The 7,887-nt window shown below is 41.5% G+C and overlaps 1 long non-coding RNA gene across 1 annotated transcript in view; it reads right to left on the reverse strand.

Moving 5' to 3' along the window:
• Window positions 1–4,588: 4,588 nt before the first annotated feature.
• The window catches only part of LOC109300412, a 4,630-nt gene continuing 1,331 nt past the window's right edge, over window positions 4,589–7,887 (reverse strand). The window contains exons 2-3 of the long non-coding RNA XR_002098206.1: window positions 6,876–6,878; window positions 4,589–4,706 (exon numbers count right to left, since the gene is read on the reverse strand). This is a non-coding gene — a long non-coding RNA (uncharacterized LOC109300412). The remainder of the gene's footprint in view (window positions 4,707–6,875; window positions 6,879–7,887) is intronic.

A 7,887-nucleotide genomic window follows, 5' to 3' on the forward strand; every position in this document is an offset into this window, starting at 1 on the left:
TCTTCCTTCCACCTCTCTGTTTGTTTCTCTTATGATAACAGTCAGGATATCTTGTGAGAGAAACAGGTGGAACGTTTCCACCGTTGTGTTTTTATTACTTTCTCTCGTTGGCCCAGCACTTCCATGGACTCTGGGCTTGGCTATTCTCTGATGATGTATTAGCCGTGGACTTTTTCCCCATGCTCTGCAATTCCTTCCTCTAAAGATGTCTTCATCTGCAATGATTTCTGGGTGGGGGGAAGTGGCAGTGGTTCTGCTCCATGTCCTGCTGTAGCTGTCCTTGATCTTCCATGGCAGCCCCGGGCTGGTCCTCTTCCCTTTCCTGCTGGAAGTGTTGGCAACGCTTCTGCTTGTGGCCCCAACTCCTCCACATCTGAGCTGGATGAAGTTTCCATAGGCACATGGTCTTCTTGCTCTGAACAATCTCCCATGTCTGGAATAATGTCAGCATCTTCACTGCCTTGGGATAAGATTTCATCAGTGGATGTGTCACTGTCATCCCTGGTTACCTGGGCAAGACAGGCTTCAGTGCTGAATACGTGCTGCCTTCTCATAAATGTATGAAGGTTAAGAATGACTACAGCCAGAAATACTCCTTTAGGTCTGGTAGGGTCTCAGCATTTCAAATTGTCCATTAGTTTACCCGTTCTCAAAATATTGCAAGCCAAAGGCCTCAGCAGGACAGCCTTTCTAAGCCAACCTTTGGTAAAAAGTCTTCCTGACACTCTTTCTGCCCTTTTATACTAAATGTTTCCATCTCATAGAGGAAGTCTCTTCAGTAAGCTTAGGCCTCAATTATAGCCATTTGTGAATGAGCACTGCCCCATTCATGTATCCACCCATCCATACCTGACATCTCCAGTCTCTCTGTGAGGCAAAAGATCTGCTTCTGTCCATCTCTGTACTTCCATCCCAGAAATCCTCCACAACAGCAAGGGGCTCATCTCTACTGTTGAGGTCCAACCATTCTAGCCCTTTGCAACCCTTGCCAAGGCAAAGACTTCTCCAGGTCTGCTCCAAGGATGTAGAGTTTGGTTGGATGTTTGCCTTGCTGACCTTGTCAAAGATTGACACTATGGCTGTATTTTCCCAGACTTGTCTTTGACTCATCTTTGATGCCATCATTTGGTAGTCAGTTGCTAGATTCTGACTTGTGTCGCATGAGGTAGCAAAAGGGGCTTGTATTTAATGGTTATGTTATTTTTCTTATTGTGAGTCATCCAGTCTACAATGAGCTATTGTTAGCCACAATGAGTTCTTTTCCCTTCAGTATAAAGCTCTGCCATCCAAAATAGAAGGAAACCCTCAGTTTCTGTGGCTGTAGCTCATGTCCTTACACAACATGCTCTCCAAGGCAACCTTTTAATCATCCCAGGCCTTCCATTGCGCGTAATCTGATCATGAACATGGTAGGTGATATCAGACTGAGGAGTTTAGCTGTTTTACACAGATCTCCAAATAACTTAAAGGTTGGGCAGGCAGCCAAAAGTTAGACATCTATCGCTCCAAGACTTAGCTCCTTTTATGTATATTGTTACGAAATAAAGGGCAAATAGATGATACTTAGGAGTACGTAGCATAGATCCTGAGTTTTCTAGGTTCATTAAAAGCATGCTAGTTCCTCCCACAGCTCTTAATATGGTGAAAAGATAGGATTCAAACACATGATAACACATATTACCATGATATTCACATCTTTACAGAGTTTTGCAGCATTGGTATTTACTGAATGATGGGCCTGACTAAAAATAATGCACTGAGTTCTTTACTGGGGTATATGACTAAATTCCACTGAGGTCTGTGAAATCAGAGCAACTTAAACCAGCAGGAAGCTTGGTCCAAAGGGCCTTATTCACCAATGCTGTTTTCCATTTCTGTGTTGATCTAGCTCCATAGGGTTACACTAGTGTAAAGCTGGAGCATCATGGGGTAAATCAGACCTCTTTTTTCATAAAATGTCACTATGGCGTAACTTCAATTTTATACTGAATTGTATTTGTAGATAAGCCCTAGTCTTTCAAATTTATCGTGACTCACAAAATAAATGACATTTTTCTTGATGCCTCCTTTCAAAGAATATTGTAATTTGGAGAAAAACTCAGTTTGAATTTAAAAAATGGTAAATTTCTAGTGCTCCTGAATGCAGAGAAAAGCTTAAAATGTGGCCCTAGGGGAACCTGTGTATCCAAAACCAAATGGCAAATGAAAAAATCCCGGAATTTAAGATTTTTGAGAACTGACTCAATTTTTGAATGTGTGGGGCTGGGAGTATTTGATAAGGATATTTATATTGCCTTACAATTTTTATCTATGCAGGAAAAAAATTGCAAGGTAGGTGAACAAATTACATTATTATTTCATGTTAATTAGCTCTGATACTAAACTGGTTCATGAAGTTAGTTTTGAGAAGTTTGAATACCATTAATATGCATATTTATTAAAGTAAAATATTTTGCTGAACTCTGGTTTCTTTGGGAGTTTAGGTACCAGTGTAATAAAAGCAGTAATGATTTTTTTTACCCAAAAGAAGTGATAAAAAAAGAAATGGAGAAAAAAGGTACAGAACAACAATCTGATTTTTGGTATAATGGTGATTTATATATAATCCTTACACTCTTCATTCAGAGTTACATTGTTAAAAACAAAATTTCCCTGCTACTCTTAAATACACTGAAAATACATAAGCCTCTGGCTACATATTAGCATATGGAAATAAATAAAGACGCAACAAATATTTCCATGTGAAACTCATATGCATTTGCTGCTTCCATTGCTGAAATCCTCATCAGATAAACAATCATGTTCCCGGATGGTCTTAATTCATCAATTCTGAAACCTTCCAATGACTCTAAGTGGAGATGTTATGGGACATGGGGAATGGAGGAAGCGGAGAAGGAACTGGGATTTTGACTGTTCAGTGTAACTAGCACAGCAGGGTCAGTATTCTGAGGTTTGTGTTTGTCTACTTGGTTTGAGCCAATGCAAAATTAACAGCAGTGAAGGACAAAATCTGCTCTAAAGGGATTTGTCTCATGGTGAAACTGTTGTACATGACTCCAGGGATGAAGGCAGCCATTGTTGATGAAGGCCCTTGTATGGGGTGGACGGCCTTTTGTGAGGCCAAGGCTATGTCTATATCGTAGTCACCAAAGGTGAATGGGGGGGCGGGGATGGGAGTGTTTACCTCCACAAACTGTTCTTGCTGTGCCCAGCAGCCTGCTGAGTCGCACAGTACTTCTCTGTGCTTGCCATCGCCCAAACAGAAAGTTGTATAGCCATTATACCGCTGCTCTGTAGGGCAGGTTAATTGGCTCTGGCACTCTACAGCAGCACTTCCCAGCTGGTGTGCCGTGAGGCATGTCCAGGTGTGCCACAGAAGACAGACGGGGGGTGTGGCTCTAGCCAGTGATTTGCATCCGTGTGCTGTGTTCAGCCTCACCATCCTGCCGAACTAATGTCAGCTAAAAGCAAGTCCATATTTTAGCTGCTGCATGTGTTACCTACATTATAGTTAGTGTGTGCAGACATATGTGTGACTACAGCCACACTGCTCACAATGCCTGAGCTAGCTGACTCAAGGCAACATACATGAACTCCAGTTACAGCAGTGTAGACATAACCTAATCGTTATAGCACCTTTAGTTTAGAGCATAAGCTCACAACTTCCATGAATCACAAACCTTTAAACACTCAGAGAATCTACTTGCATAACGAAGCAACTCTATACTACTGCAAAATAATAGTTCCTCTCTTCCACTTGGATTGAACAGGGAGCAAGTGCATAGATACAGAAGGAGAGAAGTCTGGCTGGGCAGTAAAGATGCTGAGAAAGATCTAGGGGTTTGGTGTATGAGTCACCAGTGTGACAGTCACAAAAAAGCATCTGTGATTTTGGGCTGTATCAACAGGCATATTAGGTGTAAGACACAGCAGGTGATAGTACCATTCTGTTAGGTGCTGGTTTGGCCCTACCCACAATATTGTGTGTAATTCTGGGCTCTACATGTTTAGAAAGATGTGGTGCAGCTGGAGAGGGTCCAGAAGTAAGTGGCAAAAATGATGCAGAGGTGAGGAAGAAAGCCATGTGAAGAAAGCTTGAAAGAGCTAGGTATGTTTAGCCTGGAAAAAAGGAGATTAAGGATGGACATGATAAAAGTCTTGAAATATTTGAAAAGCTGCCATAAGAAAGGCTATTTACAAGCATGTGAAAGAGGAAAGACTGATCACAAGCAGCCAGCAATTATTTATGAAAAACAAATTATGTCAAGGAAACTTGATCTCCTTCTTTGACAATGGGTCGGGATATAGTGTATCTGGACTTCAGCAAGGCTTTTGACAAGGTCCCACATGACCTTCTCATAAACAAGTTGGAGAAATGTGGGATGGACAACACTGCTATAAGGTGGATAGATAACTGGCTCAGTAGCCACATGCAAGGTTAATTATTAATGGATCCATGTCAAAATGGCAGGAGATGGAGTCCCACAGGGGTCTGTTCTGTGCCCAGTGCTGTTAAACATGTTTATTAATTATTTGGATGCTGGCTTAGAAAGCTTCTTGAGCAAGTTTGTGGATGACATGAAACTGGGAAGGATTGTGAACACATAGGAGGATGGGAGCATAATTCAGAAGGATCTTGACAGATTGGAAAGATGGGCTAGAACTAATGGGATGAATTTCAATGCAGACAAATGCAAGGTGCTACACTTCAGATAGATTAGTCAAAAACACAAATACAAAATGGGTGACATGTAGCTAGATGGCAGCTCTATGGAAAAGGATTTGGGAGCCTTGGTAAATCACAGACTCAGTATGAGTCTGCAGTGTGATGCAGCTGCCCAAAAGTTAAATGTGGTTTTGGAATGCATCAATTAAGTGCAAGATGTGGGAGGTGATCATGTCTCTCTAGTTGGCACTGGTTAGGCCTTATCTGGAGAACTGTGTGCTGTTGTGTGCACCCCATTTTAAAAAGGATGCAGAGAAGTTAAAGAGGGTCCAGAGGCAGGCAACAGGGATGATGAAGGGCTTGGAAATCTAGTCATATGAGGGAGAGGCAGAAGGAGCTGGGCATGTTCAGCTTGTGAAGAAGGCACTTAAGAAGGGACATGATAACAGTCTTCAATTACTTGAAGGGCTGTCATAAAAGAAGAGGGAAAGTACCTTTTTTTTCTTTCTGCTAAGAGGAGGATGTGGACCAATGGCTGGAACTTACATCAGAGTAAGCTTAGACTGGATATCAGGAAAAAAACCTTCCTCACTGTTAGAATAGTGAGGCAGTGAAATAGCCCACCCAGGGGGGTTGTGGACTCTCCATCACTGGAGGTGCTTAGGAAGAGGCTGGACAGAGGCACTGGGTGTTGGCTACAGCCAAAGCTGGGGATTTTGACTGGGGTGTGCCAATGCTCTGGGACCAAAGCCAGAGGTTCCTGGCTCAGGGTCAGAATGACCTCCATATTTAGGATCAGAAAAGAATTTTACCCCATGGTCAGACTAGTATAAGATGTAGGTGATTTTGCCTTCCCCTGTAGCTGGGGACATGGCCCTTTACCTGGGATCTCTTGAGGATATGTTGACAACCTCTGTAGAAAGGGCATTGGCTGCCACAGTTCCTGCTTTCACTGTGGCAGGTTATGGTGTCTTATCTGTGATGTGTCAGGACTGACACTAGCTTTATGTAGCATTTAGATTATGGATTACATAGAATGGTTTGGATAAGGATGATTCTGTCTCAGGCAGGGCGTTGGACTAGAAGACCTCTGGAGGTCCCTTCCGGGCCAGCTTCTCTATGAGTCTATGAAAAAATATTTTCCCTTGCTGCAGAGTGCAGGACACAAAGCAGTGTTTTTAAATTGCAGCAAAGTTGATTTAGATTAGCTCTCAGGAAAAACATCCTTGTTGTCAGAACAGTAAGGCAGTGGAATAGACGGCCCAGGAAAGCTGTACGATCTCCATCATTGAAGATTTTCAAGAGTAGGCTGGATAAGTATTTAACAGGGATGGTTTAATAATAGCACTCCTGTGGACCAGATGATTGTTGAGGTCCATTTTGAAACCTATGATTCTGTAGCATCATCTGGGCCTCCAGGAAGGCAAGCATTTCCCTGCAATCAATACTATATTGGTAGGCAATATCAGCAGAAGTGAGAATGCTGCAACCCTGAATACAATTTGGAAGATTGTAAACTGTCTCAGAGGAATATGAGAGAACCCCGATCTATACAGCAACCTTTTCCTCTCATGTCCTCCAGCTAAGACCACCACCTTTCCAACTTCTCCCTTTCTCTGAAAGTTGAGCCCAGTTTATTACGGTGCAGTGGGTGGGGGGAGAGGAGAACACATACTGAATTTTGCTCTTGGTACTGATAAGCAAAGTCAGTCATGGCAACTGAGCAACTCAGTATGTTTCTTGGTGCAGGAGTGGAGTTATGAGATTCTCTTACTACTTGTGGCTGTTCATCTTTTTTCTGATTTTGGAGGGTTTCTTTTTTCTTCCAGTCTTTTTTTCCCCCTAGCTTTCTTTTTTTTCTTTGCAGCCTCTGTTCTTCATCCATTATTTAGGCTTTTCTGACTGTAACAGCAACATTCGCCTTGTATACCTTGTGTGGGGTTTAAAATATAGATAAAAGCAGAAGGTCGGACTTGAAATACAGATTCTGACGGTTGCTGCTGACTTTGTCTGGAAGCTACAAAATATGGAGCTGTCTGTGCCCAGCAATGGTATTGGCACATGTTTTTTCTTTTTTACATTTGTTATTTTTTCAAAATGTCTTGGCATTTGATGTGTTCATTCATCCTTTACATTTCTAAAAGTTCTGGGGACTAGATGGTTCCAGGGACTGGGAATGGGGAGAGAGAAAAAATCGCTTTTAGGCTACCAGCTCAACTCAAGAGTGAATGAAAACTCTGGCTGTTTGGTGTCTCCAATATAAAATGAGTTTGGGGGTAGCAGAAAGGTATCTCCAGCACAGGACCCAATGGCACAGTTGGCTCTAATTGACATCTCTGGTGGCTGGCTCAGCAAAGCTAAGGACTTGCTCTTTAAATTATAAATGCTTTTGCTTTAGCCAAGCCCACACTCCTTTTATGTCTGCTTTCTACAAACATCCAAGTGATTGCATTTTCAGTACAAATGTTTACAGGAAGGAAATTTCAGTCTACACATGGGCAGTCCTAAAAAAATGGTTTCTACTTTTTGAATGGGCTAGTACTCATTTCTGGTGGGCTCATTCAATCAGAGGATGGAAATAATGCCATGGGACTTATGCAACCAATTGCAAATGACCTCAAGTGTTGAATATTCATGATCAATTCAAAGATTTAAAAATGAAATTTAACAAAAATGGAATAACAAGAGCTTTTCAATTCAGTTGTTGATAATTCCACATGCAGAAGAGGAGATTGAATTAATCAACTATTATTTATTATGTACTATCTATCCAGGTCTAATAACAACCCATTTTGGCCATATAACAAACCTGATATACAAGGACAGGAAAACCCAGTCTCACTCTAGCTATCTTTCTCATAATCTTGTTAATTTCTTTCATGGATCAACAATAGACCTCCTTGAAATAAGGTTGTTTTATAGGTGAGTGTAAATGAAGAATTTCCTCCTACTGATAATCTGGTACCTGTTTTAATCTGGAAGTTATCTCATAACTGCTCTCTCAAACCACAAGCTGTTTTTCCTACAACCCTGTACAAATTTAAGTGGTGGGACATGTTGGACTAATTAAAAGGTAGGTAGAAACATGGTCCTCTTCTTTGAATCTGTTGAGCTTTTTTTTTTTTTTAACGAATTACTAACAGGGTTTGAATTACACTTTGAGTCTTGCAGGGAGGGGGCAGCTGTTAAAAAAAAAAAAAAAAAAATTGGGCTGCCCATCA

The sequence above is a fragment of the Gavialis gangeticus genome, unplaced genomic scaffold, assembly GCF_001723915.1.
Source record: "Gavialis gangeticus isolate Ggan-Ray unplaced genomic scaffold, GavGan_comp1, whole genome shotgun sequence".
NCBI classification, from domain to species: Eukaryota; Metazoa; Chordata; order Crocodylia; family Gavialidae; genus Gavialis; species Gavialis gangeticus.